Raw genomic sequence first — 21,140 nt, 5'->3', positions numbered from 1 at the left:
TGTCTATCTAAGCCCAAATAATTTTTCTTCTAAATCCTAAACAGCTAAACTGAAAGTAGACAGTGATCTTCCTAGGTCTATTTTGAGGATAGCTATCAAAGTAAAGCAGCCCCTAGCTGTCAGAGACTGAATGCCTCAGCCCCTGAAGCTACACAGAGTGTGTGTGCCAAGTGCCAAGAGTCAAGAGCCAAGCCCTTGCAAGAGGGGTGACCTGGCTTTTATACCAGGTTTCCAACTGCCCTTAACTGCCCCCTCCCTTGGAGTTCTGGGGGGCACTATGGAATTCTGTGATACAGCTTGAACCTCTCACACAATCATGGATGACATAATAGCTAATAAATTTCGTAGGTAAGATTTGAACTAAACTTTTTTTGATTCTAGAGACAGAACTTTAGCACCATATTTCTGCTTCTATGGAGTGGCAAGAAGAAGAAGGATGTCTTATGAAAAGATAGAATCACTATGCAGAAACTACTGCTAGATACACAATCTGCTATACTCTACTACTTGATTTCCAAAATTTTTAAGATGTTTATATTGTGCATTATAGCATATTTATTAATTCATTCACTGATTCAAAAAGAGTTTTTGATCTTCCCAAAAATGTGTGTACAAAACTGTGATAAGTTTAGGTAAAACTCTCTGCAAATGAACTTTATGGTATTCTAGAGAGATAAAATGCAAACTCACATAGCAAAGACACAAATAAAAAGACAGAGAGAAAATATGTGATAATAATTATTTTATATAAGTTCAGGACAAAAAGCTAATGGACAGTTGGATGAGAGAAGTGGCACATGCATGGCACCTTACAACCAGATAAGTAATTCTGAAAGCAAAAGGAAGAAGGAGCAAAAGCCAGACAATGGCTGCAGTGTGAACAAAGGCAAAAAGGAAACAAATAATAGGACTTGTTTGAAAAAAAAAGAGTATTTCAGTCAGGTTGGAATATAGAGTATAACAAATAAAAAAGGTGTTAACTGAACAGTATATGCTGTGCTAATAAGGAAGTTCAGAGTAGTTAAAAATCATACTAGCTATGGGGAACAAAAGTGGGTGGGCAGACATTCATAAAGAAGGTGTTCTTGGACCTTGACATTAAAAGAGAGTTAATACAAAGATAGATGAAGGGAGAGGAGATAGTGTTCCATATGAGGGGAATAGTATATTTTGAAAACCTCAGTTACCTGAATCTGAAAATATGGCTAAAGCTTTGACTTCCTTTCTTCTTCATCTTGCTGATGATTTGACTGTAGGCACTTATTCATGTAATATTCTGAGTTTTCAAAGACTTTTCCCCAGCCCTCTACCAAAAAAAAGTGGGAGACACATTTGAGACAATTCAAGAACTGGAGATTTGTCAATATTTTAAAACTATTCTCTGACATAAAAGTCCTTCCAGGGAAGATATAAGATTCCCTAATACTCCTTGATTTCTACAGCTAGCCTTGTGGTAGCCTACAACCCCAGAATAGGTGTAGCTATCAATAGGTTAAATTCTTGTCAAAGTGTTCAGTTTGTTTATAGGGAAAGGCTTGCAATTCAATCAGAGCTGTCAAGAATAACAACCCCTTAATGAGTTCAGGTGATGAGAATAATAAGTAAAATAGTAGCAGTCAGTTCAATGATAAAATATAGCAAAACAAATGAGAGTGAGGGGAAAGGTGAAAGAGAGAAAAAGAGGCTTCACATACAATTCAGGCATATACACTAACACAGAGTATACATAATTCACCTTAGGGCAGCACTTTGTCAGGAACACAGAGTCAATAAAGTAGGAAGGGGCTACTCCAGCAAGAAAAAAATATTTTTACTAGAGTGGAGGGTGTGCTCAAAAGTGCTTTTCAGAGAGTGGAGCTTTAATCATCTGATTTTGGCGGAGCTCCCCTGGAGTTGGGGGAGTTCCATTTTAGAGATCAAAGAAATAATATTTGAGGGTTTTATTATAAAGGATAAAAAGGCAAGGTGATTATAAGGAAAATATTATTGAGTGTATACAACTGTAATACTCTTCAAAAACTGTTTTTGTTAGTATTTTTCCACCAGTGTATTATATAAACTTACAACCTTCTTAATGGAAGATTGTTGTAATGGCCTCAAGACTATTTGGCTTAATTTTATAACAGTTATTGAAACTACCAATATTAATGATATTAATGTGTATAATGATTGAAATAGTCAATTGGTGAAAATTGGAAAGGGTTTTGAATGAGGAATAAAAAAGCCTGGATTCAAATCCTCAGGCTCTGACTTCTAGCATGATTATGAGCTGGTCATATGAATTTTCTACAACTAAGTGGTTCAGTCATAACAGTCATGTCTGGCTCTTTGTGAGCCCATTTGAGTTTTTCTTGGCAAAGATAGTAGAGTAGTTTGCCATTTCCTTCTCCAGCTCATTTTCCAGATGAGGAAACTAAAGTAATCAGGGTTAAGGGACTTCCTGAGGGCTACACACCTAGCAATAATTCTTCTCTCCCACACTTTCAGAACCTCCGAACAACTGAGCTAGCCCTGGGAATGTGTGTCAGTTTCTTCTTCTATGTTTATATCCCTGGAAATTATACTGCCAAAGTAAGTGAATTTATCTGAAGCATACACATTTCTCCATTTTCTGTAACCAATGCTGTCTTATGTAAAACCAGTCTTGTGTGTGTGTGTGTGTGTGTGTGTGTGTGTGTGTGTGTGTGTGTGAATTTTCAGGACAAAATTAGCCCAATCAGCAGAGAAACAATACATATTTTGTTGAATCACAGACCGAGTGGCAATGTTGAGTGCATAATCTTCTATGTACAAAATGTTGCGCACCAACTAACTCTCCTTTCACTTTAGTCTTGACTTCTAGCTTTGTAAATTTGAATCATTTATCATCAGAGTGGTAGCTGACCTTGATGGCATTTTCATTCTCATTTAAGTCATCTGACAATATCACTAAAAATATCATGATAAAAAAAAGTGGGAATGAGCATGCAGATCTGCTTCACTCCATTAGTGACTAGGAAAGTGGAAGATCACAATAACTCAGGATTTATTCAACTATGCTATCATAAAACTGATGTACAATACTGGCAGACTTTTCTAGGAAACCAAATTTTGTCATAATTTTCCAAAATCCCTCAACTGACAGTATCAGAGATATTGGTCATATCCATGAACACCGTGAACAGACCTCTGTTCTGCTCCTGGAATTTCTTTTGGAGATGTTGGGCATAAAACATTATATTGACTGTTCCTTATTCTTTTCTGAAGACACTGGATTTTAGGTAGATGCCCATCTTACAGAAGAAGGATTAGCTGAGGAAGGAGGACTCTGACAAGGATCTTACCAGCAATGAGTAAGAGAGAGACTCTGCTGTGTTTGTCAAAGGACAACCTATTTCTTTTTCTTTTATAGAGATGGAAAATGGAGACATCGAACCTTGGGAATAACCTCTTCTTGCTATATAACCAGAAAGAGTTGTCATCTTTCACATGAGCAATAGACCCTTGCCTTATAAGTCTCTGCCAGAAGAGAATCAATCCAAATGATTTGCCACATTAAAGGAGCCTAATGATTGTGGAAAGTTACAACAGAATTCTGAGAGATGGGAAAGGGATATGGAAAAAAATTATATAAATTTAAAAATATTGAAAATAATTGATCTAGCAATTGAATTAACATATGTGAAATGCTATACAAAACTTAAAATGGTACACAACACACACGCACATATATATATGTATATATATCACAGTTATTATTAGTAACAATTCAATTTTATGTGTATACACAGAACCATTAACCATCACATGGAGGATATTTAGAAGTCTAGTTTGCTTAAAAAAGCAATATAACAGAAAGAAGGAATAAGAGAATGCTCCAGAAAAAATCATATGAAGTAGACAAATTATACATTCAAATGACAACAAATGAGATTTTGTGGTTCTATAGAAGTTAACAGAAGCAGCATGGAGTGCAACCTAATTTAAAATCATTTTTTGAGAAGGTTGAGATGGTAGGGAATCTGTTCTCAGTTGCCTCACTGGTTGAATATTTGTCAAATTTCCACAGAGGGTAGTGTGTAGGAAGCTGTGATTAACAACAGCATGGAAGAGTTTGACATAAGTCTAAAGTACAGAATTTTCAAATTCTAAAGCAATCACACATTCTTCTTTTTCATAAAAAGCAGCAATGTAGTATATACTTGAAGATTACCAAATATGTGGACATTGGCAATACTTAATCAAAACATTCAAACCACTCAATGGGGGGTTTCTGCCTGGGTAATAGTGGTAGTAACAAAAATAATAAAAATAAATCATAACAATAATAGTGTCTTTTATGCTACTCTAGTTTCTATCCATCCCATCATTTTATGTACAAGATATATACAAAAGGGTGAAGAGATATAGGATGAGATCAATATTAGATAGATGCATAAAGGGAGGTGGTTTTTTTTTTGTTTTTTTTTTTTTTTAGGATGAAGGAAGTCTGGTCACATCTGTAGACATTCAGGAAGCAGAGAGAAAATAGATGATAAGTGAGAAGATGGGGACGATGGAGGGGAGCAATCTTCTGAACAAAGTACATTTGAACGTAATATTTTCATTTGTAAAATGGAGATAATTGCACCTATCTCCTATATTTGCTGCAAATATCTAATGAGATAATAATTATAAAGCATTTAGCTTAATCATCTGGCACAAAGTAAATGCTATATAAAAGCTATTTTACTATTATTATTAGTTCCTTTAGTATTAACAATCAACATTAATATTAATAATATTACTTAATTAAAATATTACCATTATCATTTATTATTTCATCATAATGTTCATGATGAAAGGGTCATTTAAGAAGTATTCTCTTTTCATAACATTTTCAAGGAAATATGTTTTTGAAATGTGAATGAAATATACATGAGAAAAATCAAAAGCCTGAATTGGTTTGGGCTATAACCTTTTTTTTTTAAGAGTACAATAAATAATATCCCTAATAGAATCTGATATTATCCATGAGTTTCAGTCAATTGTGTTTTAAGGCGAAACATATAGAGTAAAAGTCTGGCTCCATGCATTTGTTGATTTATTGTCATCAACATTGTATATAGATAAAAATTTGCAATACCAGTTGTTATTAATATTTTCTTAACTGCCTTCTGGTTAAATAATTTTCTACACTTTAGATTACTTCATTCAGATACTTTGAGAACCAGTTCCTCAATACCATACAATTATGTTATCTCCAATAGAGAACTCATTTGTATATTCAGTCTATATCCTTTTCCCATTTTGTTTTCTTCAGTGTAATTTGCATTTTATCTATATTCACTCAAAACTCATTTATTCCTACACAAAAAAACCTGAGAGGGACTGTGGAAATATTGACATATTAATATATTTGAACTGTGCATTACTTTAACTCTTTAGGAAAATATTTCTACTCATGCTAAAAATTTTGGCTTAAATGTCTACTAAAACTCTTTGACTCTGACATCCCACAATTAGGCATAGACCTTAAAATCATTAAAGAAAGAAAGATAAAAAAATTTTTAAAATGAATATTGTTGTTGTTGTGGTAGTGGTGGTGGTGATAGTATGGTGGTGGTGGTGGTACATGAGGTTCCCTTTGATGGGGCAAAGTTTAAAGAAATTTGGGGACATAAATAAAATGGAATATTATTAAATCATAACCATTTAAAATATGAAGAAATTATTATGTTTTCATTATATCATTTATAGTATATATAACCATATATAAGTATATTACATATGTTAAATATATGTCTCATATATATTGAATACACTAATATAACTCTAAAGAACAAAAAAGGCAAGTGAACACTATAATAAAGCTTAGATTCAGAGATAAATCTCTTTTGTTTCTTTATGAGGTAGAGAACTAAGCATTTGGAAAATTACACAAACTTCAAGTCACAATGTATTAGTTCCTTTTGTCAAACTACTTTTTTTCTTCTCTATTCTTCATTTTTTATAAGGAATAATTTTTTGTTGGGGGTTTGTGAAGTGATATATTCATAAACATGGGATAGAAAATCAAAACATCAATTTTTAATATGGAGCATCTTGTGATATTAGAATCCAAATGTCCACTATCCTAGTATATTTCTTTTTTGCCATTAAAAAATCTGATGATCTTTTCCTTCTTTCATCTTTTTATCTTCTTTCTAGTTTCATCCTTGCATATTTTGTTCCTTTGAATTCTTTTTTACCTTCCCTCTTCTCTTTTATGAGGCAAAATTATGCATAATCTTCAACTATCTTTCTCTGTAATATTTTCAAAAAGAGTTGCTTTCCCAACTAGTGTTGCCTTTGGCTTCTATATCTCTTCTTGGCAAGTAAATTGTATTTATTGATTGAGATGTTTAGTTTCTTTTTCATCTCTGTATAGTCTTTGTGGAAATGGTTTATATATGCAGCAGTATGTACCTGGATAAAAAAGATAAGAGGAGAGAAAACAGGTTTTTTGAAAAGATATTTGTCATCAGATCACAATCCTTGCTATAATAAAATTGAGTTAAAAGTTTATGGACTATAAAGATAAAATGGAGTTTATTGTTAGGCTGTTTTTTTTTTTAATTTTGTTTAGGACTCAGGAGGAAAAAAAGAGCCTTTCTAGCTTTCCAACAACATGTTATAAAACATATATATATATGTATATAAATTTTAAAAGATTCTTTGAAAACCTAGTCAAATCACTAACTTTATCCCCTATTTGTTAAAAATAGATAAGAGGGTGGAAAGAAAGTCAAGTTATGTTCAACTCATCTGTTCACCTTTGTTATAGAGGTCCTTAGTAAGTTATACATAGAAAATTCCCTATAGACCAAGGGTCGGCAACCTTTTTGGCCATGAGAGCCATAAACACCTGCAGAAAGAGGAGGATGGAGTGGAAGGCACTTGAATATGGGGCGGGGGCTGAAGGGCCCCCTGGGGCACATCCTGGGGCTCTGCCCAGACTGGCTGGTCAGGAGGTGGAGCCAGATATGGCTGGAGAGCCATACATTGCCAACCCCTGCTATAGATGGTCAGATTCTCTGGATATTCCTGTTTGTGAATGATGTGATGATTATTTCCAAAATCAAAAGCTACATGGATAAAAGAGTTGCATGGCCACTCTGATAGTGGTTGATCCAAAAAAGGATAACCAAATACACATTTTAAATATTACCCATCCAAAATACTCAGTACAAAGAATAATTCACTGAGTTTGTTTTATAGCACAGTACACAATTCTTAGACAGACAGGCAGATGACTAATAAACTTGGCTCAAATTGACAAGATGAGGAGAACAAATAGACTAGAAAATATTTAAGAAATGATGCAATGCTTTCTATAACCTCAAAATATACCCTCATCTTGAAGCCCCTCTTAACCTTAATATTATTGTTGAGGTGATATACATAGCTGAAACATCTTAGGGAACTTCAAAGAATCAAAATTACTGATGACTAATAAATTACTATTGGTTCACAGAATATATGTAGCAGCTTGCATTTTTAATCAATTATTTTCACACTTTCAAAGGTCTTTAAGGTTTGTAAAATATTTATTACAATAACACTTTGGGTTTAATATTGCAAATACTGATTCTCATATTTATAAATGAGAAACTTGGGCTGTGTTATGATGATAATAACAGATAGTTTGGAGAAACAGATAAATGTGTTACATTGATTCAAGTTTTTCCTTTTGCAGGCATAGGGATGGACCAGATCTGAATCTTTACCGTTTTTTGTCCTGTGGGCAAGAGTCCAGAACTTGCTCAAAAATCTATATAAATAATATTTTAAGTTTGATTCTGATTATAGAGAATTTAAAATAGACTCCTTTGTATCTGTGGAATATTTTACACAAGTATTTATAAATAGAATCAGTGAGTCTTTTGAATTATTATTAGGAAGATTAAAGATAGATCAAAACAGAAGCACTAATTAAAAAAGATATAATATTGAATATTGTCACTTTAAAGATAAATAGATAAGTTGAATATTTTGAAAAATTAACTTTCTCCCTATGTGCTTTTACTATCTTCATCATGGTATTTGATTTGACATTACTATGAAAATTTCAAAAGTAAATTTTCTGGCCATGTAATGTGAGAAAATAAAAGCATGCACACATACCTATTGTTCATCCTAGCATTCAAGAAGTTCTGAAAATATGAGTATGGAGGTATTGGTGATGAGACACAGACATTATAAACTTCCTTTTACTGACCAGGAAGTGTTTTCATAATGCTAATCAGGGCTCAGACAGAGCATTTCTCTGATATTTGTTAAAACACTGGCAACTTTGTGTCTTATTCATGCTCTTAACAAATGAACAAGATGTAGAAATGCAGAGAGTACAGCATAAATTTCCATAAGCAGGAAGAAACAGAATGAAGAAAGAAAAATTCTAACTCCACTTACATGCTTAATATGAATCAATTTTTATACAAAAGTAACATGCAACCCTAAAACTAATTTATTCTTTCCTGCATTAAGAAATACATAAAGTCCAGAATAAGGAAAATTATTCTTTGATGGTTATGGTGCTGTTCAAATTGTCTATATTGTATTCTTACATTTGAGGGATTACACTGACAAACTTGAAAACATCTAGAAAATAGTAAACAGAATAATGAAGCTGGTTGGAATAGTGTGATATAAGGATTGGTTAAAGGAAGTAGGGATGTTTAGCCTGGAGAAGAGTAGAATTAAAATTTTCTTTTCTGCTTTTGAAGAGCTATAAGTTGAGTAATGATTCCTCTTGTTCTTTTGGCCCTAGAGGGCAGAACTAAGTGGGAAAACAAAGAATTTAAAGTAATTTAAGGGGAAAGTTTTCTAAAAATGAAAGTCTTTTCTATAGACGTTTCTTATCTTTTGAGTTTTCCACAGCAGGGATATTGAGAAAGGAGGGGAAAGGATCTTAAAGTATCTCTCCCCTCCTGTTTGGCATTACCATAGAATCAAAGTGAGAAATCAGTTTGGAAAGCCTACCAAGACCTTGGGTTTGATGGCAATATTCCCTCTAAGAGGTAGGGTATAGTATCTCAATGACTGATTCAATTTTTGCCATGTGGCTAAGATTTTCTTTTAGACTAGTTCTAAATCACTATATACTGGGTTGATTTTTGTTATCTTTTTAAAAATCTCTACATATTCTAATTGGCTAACCAACTGTCATTGGATTAGTCCAGTTAGGTCATGTGACTTTGGTTCAGCTGAGAGCTGCATTAGTAATAAAATAGATGTTTTTTTTACAATTTACAAACAAATGAGAAAGCAATGATTAGCTAAAGTGCAAACTTTATTAGTCATCTAGAGGGAGAAGCCTGAAGATATGTGAAATAACCTCAAAGCCTATGGTAAAATTTTTTATTAGTAGTGTTATGAATAAATAGGGTATAGAGATAGAGAGGGGTAGACTGAATACTACCACTGCTAATTGGGTGACAGCAGTGGTAGTGCAGATATATGGCTAGAGCAAGATCACCTGAGTCTTGCCAACTAGCTAGATGCTGTACCACCTCCCTCCTTTATAACAGTGCCCAGGCAGGATCCTTCAGATCAATGGATGGTATCCCTTCAGATCCCACCTGGGGTTGATTAATGATGGTTATTGGGCTCTATTAGCCTTGGACACGTTTATCTGATTGCATTGCTCCCTTCCCAGAGAAGTGATGACACAACCCCTCCAGGAAGGTATTTGAATAGCTTTATCTATATTTCTAGCAAAGAAGGAATATTAGGAAATGGGAAGAGGAATTGTGAAACCCTAAACTAATGTTGATAATAGTAATCCCTCAGAGCTATAGGCCAGTGAGTGATTCTGGCTTAATCTAGCTCTTCTGGCTCAGCCTGGCCACAGCCAAACCAGAGCAAGCAAGCTGTTGTTTGATGTCTTCAGCTGCTTCTTCTTGCCAGATGTTATGCCTTTACAGCCTTCAGGTACCACCCTTTTCCACCCACTTCTTCTCCTGCCTACTTCCCGGATCCCTCCCTGGCCCTGGGAGACCTAGATAACTAAAGATGTTTGAATTCCTAAATATCTAGGGGACAGTAGAATAAGAAGATTGATGGTCTGGGTATAGGTTGGCAATGTTAATCAGGTACAAGACAGGAGTTCTTGCAAGGTTGAACCGAGCAAGTCACAAATCCCAATAGACCAGGATCCACAGATCTCAGGTCCAAGGGAAATGAAAGGAACCAAAAGCCAGGGCTGCCAAGGTATTTATGCCCCCCTGGACAATTGCTTTCTCCCCTATCCTCATGGCCTCTAGGAACATTCTGATGTCCAACAGCCTTCACCTGTCAATCAACAGTAAGACTTTCTGCTCCCAGAGTTTCAATATAACAGTAGAGACATCAAAAAATAAAATAAAGTCTCCATGTCAAAAAGAAATAGGTTTATTGAGAGTGGGCCATTCTCATAGTAAAGCCAGACTCTGGTCAAGACCAAAGAACCAGAGCTTTGTGAGCAGCTTCCTTATATACCCATAAGCTTGTTGCTAAAAATAAATAATAGACATCAACACAGAACAGTCAGAATTCAATTCTACAGGAACAATTAAGACACTTAGTTGTGTGGCCAGTATCATGCTATCATGCTAAATCTGTATGAGCGACACTATGTGTGGTAACTGGTATATATATTTGTAGGGTTGTATACTATTGCTTATGATTATGTTAGACATATGCTAACTTGCTTATGATTATAGAAACTGCTAATACTAAAACTGTATGCTATAAAGTCACAATCGCTTCTGCTAGAGTCACTTATGATAGAGTCACGTAAATCAAGAAAACTGCTAATGTTAAAATAATCATAAAGAGGGATAGGAGATTTCCCATTCACAAGCCCCTTTAAAAGCAACTTCTCAGGATTGAAAAAGAAAACAAAAAGCAACTATGTATATAGTGATTAATGTGAATATTCTGTTAAAACTGTACTAAATTTTATGGTATTTAAAATAATAAATAGAATTATTAAAATGTAGATGTTCAATTTTTACTGGAAATTTTTTTGTTTTTTATATTACCAAGAAATGCCACACAGTCATCAAGTAGTGTAAACATTTTCTGCTGACAGCAGTAGCAGATCCGTAAAGCTACTAAAAAATTTGGAGGGAGTATTTTTCTGAGAAAATTAATTTTCATGATTATGAGGAAAGGGTAAGATCAAGAGATTGGTTATTGTTTACTTAAAATTCCTGCTGCAGAAATCCTATGAGAAAGGAGGGCATTATATTAATTAGGCCTCTTCCAAGTCTTTTAAAATGTCTATGGAGAAATATTAAATACTCACTGTTTAGGTATGTGGATCCAGGCATGTGTGCATGAGTCTGTGCCTATGTGATGTGTTTGTGTATGTGTGTGTATGTGTATTTCCCAAAGAAAGACTAGATTTAAGAGTAGAGTGGTGAAAAATTTAGTTTTGGTGATACTGAAGTTAAGATACATATGGTAATTTTTGTAGAAATATTTAGTAGACTTGGAAATGCAGAAGTAGAGTCAGGAGAAAAATGAGGGCTAGATACACAGAGGTGAGTCATCAGTATAGAGATGACAACTGAGACTGTGGAAGGTAATAAGAATATATCAAGTAACTAGAAAGATGAGAAGAGGCTTTGAAGAGCATTTAAGAATTTTAGAAAAATAACCAGGTGTGTTCATCATCAAGAACATTAAATTTTGGATTACATAGATACATCTAGAACTTTTGATCCTCACATAGTTTTGTAGGACAAAAGAGGGATATCATTCAATCAACACAGTTTCCTGGTACAATAGGGACCTAAGTGTCTAAAGTACTTTCTTTAGGCTTACTTAGATATCCCTAAGAGTCCTCCAGCACAAAATTGCATGATAAAAGAAGTGCTCAGATTTGAGAAACTATAATTTATAAGTGGATTGTGGGAATTTTTATTTAAAATTTGCAAATGTATGGGTTTGATGATGATGATATTAAAAAGCTTATTAAGTTCATGGGAGATAAAAGAGTCAAGATATAATGAAGATATTCTATGAAATGACTTATAGAAATGCTGTGTTATCATGACATAAAGTTCTGGGTAAGAAGAAAAAGCATTTACTGATATCCTCTATTCCAAACTCCGCCAAGGACGGTCCCAAGCCTGGCTGAAAAAGGAGGAGGGTTGGGCGTGAGGCTAGCAACCTCACCCTGTAAAAATCTCACTTGCTATAGAAACTGCAACCTCATTAAACCAACAAAACCAACGATCGCCTAGTCTGGAAGATTGCTGTCCAACAGAGTCCACGACGCGTGCTGGCAAAAGCCAACAAACTCCAGGCCTACGTCACATCTTGAACATCAGATGGCCTGAAAAGATCTCCAATACCAGACTCTGGGAAAGAACAATTCAGTATCCCATCAGTCAGGACGCTATGAAAAAAAAAATATGGAACCCACCAGGGAGGAGAGAAGTCGGAAGGCCAAAACAGACCTGGCAAAGATATGCCCAGTTGGGGGAAGTTGCCCAGAACAGAGTCCGTTGGCGTGAGATGCCCAGTTGGGGGAAGTTGCCCAGAATAGAGTCCGTTGGCGTGAGATGGTTGTGACCCTATGCTCCTCTGGGAGTCAATAGGAAAAATAATAATAAATAATAAAAATCTATTCCAAACCCACCTTGTGTCTATATATCACCTCTCCTAATGCATGACTCCTATGATTTCCCAATGTCCCCCTAAATCTATGTCTCTAAAATTCTCATTTTCTCCACTTAATTCCCCCAGTTCTTGTGTCCTCCTCTTATTATAATAGTCCTGGTGATATGAGGAGCTGAAGCTGAGTGTGTGTGGGTGATACCTAAGTGTAACACTTGAATTGTGATAGTGAAACACAAAGGACCCCACAAAATAGTTGTAGTGAATATGCTAAACTCAACTTCAGAACAACAGTGTCCCAGAATGGCCAGCCAAATGAAGAATCTGTGATTAGAATTGTACAGATACTTCTAACTAACTATTCTGGACTAATAAGGATAATGATAGAGTTTGACTGCATATTATATCTTGCTATGGTTGATATTATTCTCCTTTCCCTCAAATTTCCCAGGGATGTAATCACTAAGCCTTAAGATAGAGTTGACACCAAATCTAGGTAAGTTCAAAGATTTAATGTGTTTCAGGTTTAGGAGTGGAGCAGGGTAATAACTGGGAAGGAGGGGAACAGGAGGTTCTTAATCTAAGCTAATGATGATAAAGATGGTACTTGAATTGAAGGTGATCAGGCTTGTCAGTTGTTAATTGCTAATCGCTAGTTGCCCGCCTGGCTTGGCCAGACAGGGTTCAACCCAAATCAGGTTTTTTGCTGAAAGATGATGCTGATTCTTCTTGAGTATGAATTAGGAACAGGTTACTCAATATAAAGGTATCATAGGATCTGGGACTGTGAAAATGGTCAGTGAAGGTTGCTGGTAATTCAAGTTGACCTATGGCCTACCCTCACCACCACCACCACAACCTCCCACTACCCCAAATATCTCAGACTGAGATCCTGTCCCAGTTCAAATCCTTCCTTATATATCTGAGTATCAACTGATTTGGCACATGCCAGCCTCTGCCGGCTCAGTCCATTCCATGTTCTAATCAGGTAACTATCCATCATTTTGCTTTCCATATTGCTTTGCAAAATATCATTACACTCTACAATATCTCTCACATTTAACTGAGTAGAAGCATTTGTGTATATATTTCTTTTCTTTTTCTTTTTTTTTTTTTTAACTCTTGTACTTCGGTGTATTGTCTCATAGGTGGAAGATTGGTAAGGGTGGGCAATGGGGGTCAAGTGACTTGCCCAGGGTCACACAGCTGGGAAGTGGCTGAGGCCGGGTTTGAACCTAGGACCTCCTGTCTCTAGGCCTGACTCTCACTCCACTGAGCTACCCAGCTGCCCTGTGTATATATTTTATAAAAAAAAATACTTATTAAGAAAAAAAATCTTACATAGCCTAAAACATAAACACTACCTTTTAATGGACCATGGAAAACATTTTTTTAATCTTCCTTGCTTGCTTAATGATTTGAATTTTAAATGTTGTAACCATGAAGAAAAACAAATAACAAATATTCCAGTAAAGGAGAAAAAAAAGATCTTAATCTCTAGATTATCTATTTTGCTAAATATTTATAAAAAATTTAATAATAATAATAATAAGCCCATCATTTTTCCATTTTCTTTTTAACATGTTTTATTTGATTTTATATTTTATGTATAATTTTATGATAGTATAAAATTTTATACTGTGATTCTGTTTTCTTCATTCTTCCTTTTTATACAACTTTATTATTTATATTACTTATTTTATTATTTCTTACACTTTAATATTTAATGGACTCATAATCTCTTCAATATGAGTGTTCTTTCCAATATGAAGAATACAGTCCATTTAATATGAGGGGTATAGGCTTCCCCTAGACACCCCAAACTCCAGAAGGGTTTTAGGTCAAAGGGGACATGAGAAATCCCTTTCTAGGATCATCCACATCACCTTGGACTTTCCTCTAGATCTCCAATTATCATAGATATTCACTTCCTGGTTCCACTCTGATTAGCATTGGGTGGTACCTAATCTAATCATCCTCTGAATTCTAAAATCCATCCCTTATACCCCCAAACTCAAAGAATTACCTCATTCCTGGCTCACTCCAACCCCCTTTTCTTATCTTTAAACCCATGCTGTTAAAGGGACATAAAATTCCCATACTCCATCACCTCAGGGAGACAGTGTCTACCCTTGTGCCTGTCTCCTAGCCATTTAGCATGACTTCCAAATTAATACATTTCTCTTTTTATTTCTAAACTAAATTTTGGATTTTTGAATTCTTACAAAGGATAATGTATCCTAAACCTGGGGTTCTTCCCTCCAAAGCTCTCCCTTAACAGATTCAGCCATTTTTCTCCTTTGAAAAATCTTTCTCAGTTATCCACTCAATTGCTTGCTCTAGAAATCTTGACATTGAATGGATAACAATGCAGCAAACAGGCTATGTTCCAGTTACTCCTTGTTTTTGCTATAAAAACACTAAATGACCTTTTAAAATTATATAGATTCTGGTCTCTTTTTTATGTTACTTCTCACACTTCCTTCTTAGTTCCTAAATTTGTTCAGATTCCATGTCCTATGCCTCCCGACTATCTCAGCTCCAGACAGAATGCTCATGCCTTTGATTTTGCCTTCCTGGTAATTATTCCACTTTCACTATCAAGAACTTATTTGAGGACTGAAAAATCTTTATTTAAATATAACCTAAAATTATTCCACCTCTTCCTTGGATTTACTGCTCTTAAATCTCTTTAATCTCCTTACAATCTCTAATCCTTTCATTCTTCAGTGTTCCCCAGGCTAAAATTCTCTTTCCACATTATCTTTCTTTGTCCCCAATACAGATCCTTAGTTAACCAACCAGACTCTACATTACCCTATATACAAAATGTATTTTTTCCTTTGTCCAATTGCTGTTCAAGTCTTGATATATGTTGAAAAAATACTATGAATACTAATCACTTTTTCTACACTGAAATGCTATTAAATGGAGCTGGATAAGAGCAAGCAAAACTATGTTTCCTGGAATCACTAACAATTTTTGTTTCCTAATTTCATTAGGGTCCTTACTGAAGAAGGCAATCAGTTATTCCTTTTATGTGGTTCTTTATCACATTCAAAATTGCTCTTCCTTAAACTTCTCTTCTTACATCTCCTATGCCATTTCTCCCCTAACACTTACAACTGAATATCTCATATTATACTTTAATTAAAAAATAGAGATAGTTGTGGTGAGTTCTTTTTCCCTCCTTTAATCTCCTAACTCCTTTATGTCATCCATCCCCAATTCTTCTTTTATTACATTCTTATCAATAGGCACTCCTTAAAATGGCAATTGTTTTCAATATGTACCTTTGTGCCAGAAGCCACTGAGGCTGTGAGGTTAGCATGGCTACTCACAAGCTCTGACAATGCAGCATGGCAGGTTGTCAGTGTTATAGCCAAAAAAGCTTATAGAAATATTGTAGCTTATAGCTTATAAGAATATTATAGCCAAAAAGCTAAACTTGGCAATTAAGCAAGGGGTTTTTGGATAACGTCATGCTGGGCTCAAGCAGGGCAGTTATCTCTGACTCACAGTCCCAGGGACAACTCCTGGCTGAAAGCCCCAGGGCCCCTAGATGAAACAGCCTTGAAGATTCCTAGACAGAACAGCCTTGAAGATTAAGAATCATGTCCTGTGGCACCTGAAAGCATCCCCTACTCCCTCTGTCTAGCTATTAGCTCACCCTAAGACAAAGGCACCTATATCCCAGAAACATATATATTCCCTCTTCTGAATGCATGCTTCGGGACTCACTTTGGTGAGTTTCCCCAGTGCGTACTGGCAATAAAGCTTTCTCCTGCTTTGATTGCATTGTCTCGTGTGTTCCTCTGGAGGCCACCCATTTTGAACCCTAACATCAGGAGGATGGAAATTCCACACTCAGTTTATCCTATGTGACTCTTTTTACAGTGACATTGATTTGTATTGAAATTATTGCAATCAATATCCTTATCCAGCTCCAAGGAGACATAGAAAAACAATACAGGTTCATTGCAAGAACAATCACAGCCATAGACTACCCACTATCCAAAAATAAACCCTGTACAACCCCCTAGAGTATAGAAATTTCCCTTAGAATCAGCCTAGCAAAAAACCAGCATTTAGTGAGTTAATGCAAGTTTCTAAAGTTCCCAGCAAGAAAATACCTGGCCTAAGTTTGTTCCCAAACTCCTACAGACCATAGAAACAGTGAAACACAAGGAAATTAAGGTAATGACAAATTAGCACAGAATCACCCTACCAGAACTGTATTCTTAGTGATCCCATAACAGAAAAAACACCATGGGAACAAAACATTGGACCAGACTGATATTATTGTTTCTTATTGGATGTAATCAACTACCACAACTATCTCCTTGATTGATGATGGGAATGAATAGTATAACATAACTATATATATAATATAATTAGTTAAAATATAATTAAATATTATGCTTAGCTAGGAACTGATGTACTTGTACCTTATGCATGGCTGAAAAGAATAAGTTCAAACTAAGCCACCCTGTAATGAATACTTTTTGACAAGCTTGCTTCTTTGTTTAGCCACAGTAAGATAATTAGTAAATGTCAATCTTATGATGTTTCAAAACTTAATATGTGATTTTGAATGTATGGGAAGGAAAAAAAAAACCTGTATGAGATCACAAAGAAAAGAGGGTATAAAAATTAAAATCAGCAGATGGCACTTCAGATCAGCCACTGCAAACCTACTGGGTCTCTGGCTCTTCTCACTCCATTTTCGCTCAATTGTCCCGCCCCCAAGGGGAACTGGACTGCTGGTAACCCCCCAGCACCTTTGACTGAATCCCATCCTTTGTTCTCCAGTGGAATGCCCCCACCATTAATTCAATTCACCTTGGTTCTAATCTTTAAGAAGTCCTTTTCTGTGCCCTCCTTCTGAGCTTTCTATAAACAAGTGCCAAAGTCTTCCACAGTAAAAATCATTCACTAGAAACTAACTTTCTTTTAAACTGTCATCTATATACCCTTCTCTTTATCAGCCAAACTCTTAGCAATTTAGATGTATAAGATGCTTTCAGTTTCTCTCCTCTTATTTTAATTTAAAGCCCTTTGAAATTTATCTTCTAAACTCATCATTCAACTGAAACTCCTCTATCTGATAGATACCAAATGAGTCTTTTATTGGCTCATCTGATAAATCTTTTGTCAATCCTAATTGTTTTTGAACTTAAAGGGAAATCTAACAAGGTCAACTAGTCTCTTTCTGAATATACATATACATATATTTATCTTTGGACTTTCTGTCTCTGTCTCTGTCTCTCTGTTTGTCTCTCTGTGTGTGTCTCTGTCTCTCTCTCCCCCTTCTCCTTTATTTTTCTCATTTTCATTTCATTCTTGCCTACCTGATTATTTTCTCAGTCTCTATTCTGAAACAACATTCATGTATGTAATTTCCCCAAACCAGAAGTTTAGGAATATAATAAAGGGCTTTTTTAGTTCCTTTGTGGCTAAGTAATCCTACATGTACATAACTCCCAGCTTCCTAAGTTGTTTATTCTTCTGACTTTGCAACACTCACAAAGTTGGGGACTCTAATTTCTTTCACCTAAAATTAAAGAAAAAATGTTAAGGAAAAGTCTTGAGGCCACATTCATTGGGCTAAGTGTAGTCATTGATTCCAGAATAGTTTCACAGCCTCTCCCTCATCATTACTTCTTACTGAATGATCTCAGCAAAGGAGTTAAATCAAGGGAAGTCCAATGAAGGAAAAGGCACAGATGGTAACTAATGGCAATTTAAATGCCTCCATAGCCAATCAAAGAGCGTATTTATGATAGTGTTAGGAGTGAGTCAATCAGTCAATAATCATTCATTAAATATTCATTAAGCAGGTATTATGTTGGAAGAACTGTGTTAAGCATAGTTATAAAATGTTTCTGCGTGCTTTAAAGCCTCCATAAAGTCTTTACCCCCTTATGTAACATTACAATTCTAACAGAAGGAAGGCCCTCAGCTCATGTGGGAATAGCAGCCTGAGCACTGCATATGTTCATAGAGATTGGGCTCATTGACCTTGCTACTTATCTATGAGATAAACATATGCATTTGCATATACATAGACATAAATAAACAATGTACATGTGTGTATGCTAACCAAAAAAATATAGTGTGGTAACCAATTATTTCCTATAATTTGGACAATATTCCTGAGTATTGAATCATTATAAAATTAATGACTCTGTGAAATGTTAGAGAAAGAAAAAGTAGGAAGGATAATATAAAACAAAATTTTAAGGACAAAACCTTCCAGAGAATTAAAAAAAGTGATAACTATTATGAATCAAAAGAATTAGTTGGAAGAGTCAAATGCATTACTGAAAAGAGAAAAAGGAGAGAGTACAATAATTATATAACAAATGTATTCTATTTAGGAGAAATTGATATATATCATTTGCAAAAAACAAACTGTTAGGTTGTTTGGTGATGGGAAAATAATTAAAAATATATTAAATATGAAAAAGTCTTTGATAATAAAATTATAAGATCACATAAAATGAAATGGCAAAGTATTTTTTGAAATACATAGTACTCCATAAACTTAAAAGATTATCAATTTAAATACTTTTCTAGGACCATTCAGAAGATAAGTGGCTTCCTTCCCATAAGTAGAGCTATATTAACTTTCTTAAGCACAGTATTTTTCAATTCCTTGAATACACATGATTTGAACATACAACCTGAGAATCTAAAGTGAAATGTGTAACTATTATTCCAAAAGTGTCACCAAAATATGGTCTAGAGTAATTCTTTTTGGCATATGATTCCCGAGATCATAAAATTATATCTCTCTTCTAATGCATCCATAACCATATTTGTTTCTCATTTATATTGATATACTAACAATGGACTTTTTGACCCCAGTGTACTTATATAATAGACTTCAATTTCTAAGTAGTAAAATATGTCATATTTTAACCAAGGGCAGGAGGACAACTCCATCTTTAATGTGCATAATCTGGTCTAGCAACCTGTGTCTTCAATTCTCATAAATTGTTCACTTTAAAAGCCTACATGGCAGATTTCAAATTTATACATTCTGCTTCTCACCAAGGGTATCAGTCAACCTTACATCCTATTTTTTTTTCATAAAATATCAACTCTGCTGTCATCTTGTTCTGGGTGACTATCTGAGTATGAGTTACAAAGCAGGAACTCATCTGAAAGTCATGTTGTCACATTCATTATTCTAATATTATTTCACTTTTAGTTTTTAGTAGTTCTTTTCAAATGATGATCTTTATGTAATTTTGAATTCTTCCTAATTAAAAAAAGAGCTGAATCTAGTATCCATTATTTTTCCATGACTGAAAAGCATACTAAATGGCCTTATCTGAGGTGATTTTAGTATTAGTTTCATCTCAATATCATATAAATATAGTGAGCATAAAGATAGTCTATTTTTGCAGATGAAAAAAAAATTACAGCAAAGAAATAAACAAACCAACAAAAACTGACTGATTATATATTCTCTTTTGACTTGAAAAGATATCTACGAACCTGCAAATCCAGGAAATCTCATTTAATAAGGTGCAAATACAGATGGAAATATAGAAAGAGAAATGTAACTTGGAGGAGAAAACTTATGGTTCAAGACAGAGAGACTGCTTTTCAGTGGGAACTATAAGGAGATACATGGATTTTTTTTTTAACCCTTACTTTGCATCTTAGAATTGTGCTATTTAAAACCCTTCTGAACCCTGGGAGACTACATCTCCCAGGACTCCCTACTACAACTTCCTCAGGCACTTCCCACTTCCTTTGTGGGAGGTATCTGAGAAAGTATAAAAAAAAGAGAGGCACTAGTGTTTTGCGCCTTTTTTGGAGGTCTCCTTTTCCCCAGAACCCAGGAGAGCCTTTTTCCCCAGAGAGCCTTGGTCCCCACATAGTTGTCGATCTAACTCCTGGCTTACCCAGACCTTTTCTTTCCTAATTTAAATAAACCCAGCTTATTCTAAATTTTAGCCTAAATTTTGTTGAGCTCTGAAGGGATTGAGGTAATTTCCCAACACGTCTGGGGGCTAGCCCAGCTACTTTCCTTCCCTTCCTATTCTCTACCTTCCCTTTCCCTTACCTTCTCCCATACTCATCCTTCCTCCCTTTTTCAACATCACAGAATCAATATTGTGTATTGGTTCTAAGACAGAAGAATTGTAATGGCTAGGCAATAAGGGTTAAGTGACTTTCTCAGGGTCACACAGCTACAAAGTGTCTGAGGCCAGATTTGAACATAGGACCTCCCATCTCTAGGCCAGGGAAGGTTGGAGGCTTATAGTATATGAAATGAAGAGTAATATACACTCATACCCTAAGTATTTCCCTATATAGGTCAAGATGCAGACACTGACAGGCCTAGATTTTCCATGAGTAGAACATAAATCAGAAAAAATTTGCTGTGAATGATCCCTCCTAAAAACATCTGTAGTAACAGATGCCTCAGCAGCAACAACTACAACAACAGTATCAACACCACCTGTAGCCATCTCCAGTGGTAATAAGAGATTTGAGTCCAATTGAAACAGGGG

Source organism: Gracilinanus agilis, chromosome 1 (genome assembly GCF_016433145.1).
Source record: "Gracilinanus agilis isolate LMUSP501 chromosome 1, AgileGrace, whole genome shotgun sequence".
Lineage (NCBI taxonomy): Eukaryota > Metazoa > Chordata > Mammalia > Didelphimorphia > Didelphidae > Gracilinanus > Gracilinanus agilis.
This window is presented reverse-complemented; position numbering follows the sequence as displayed.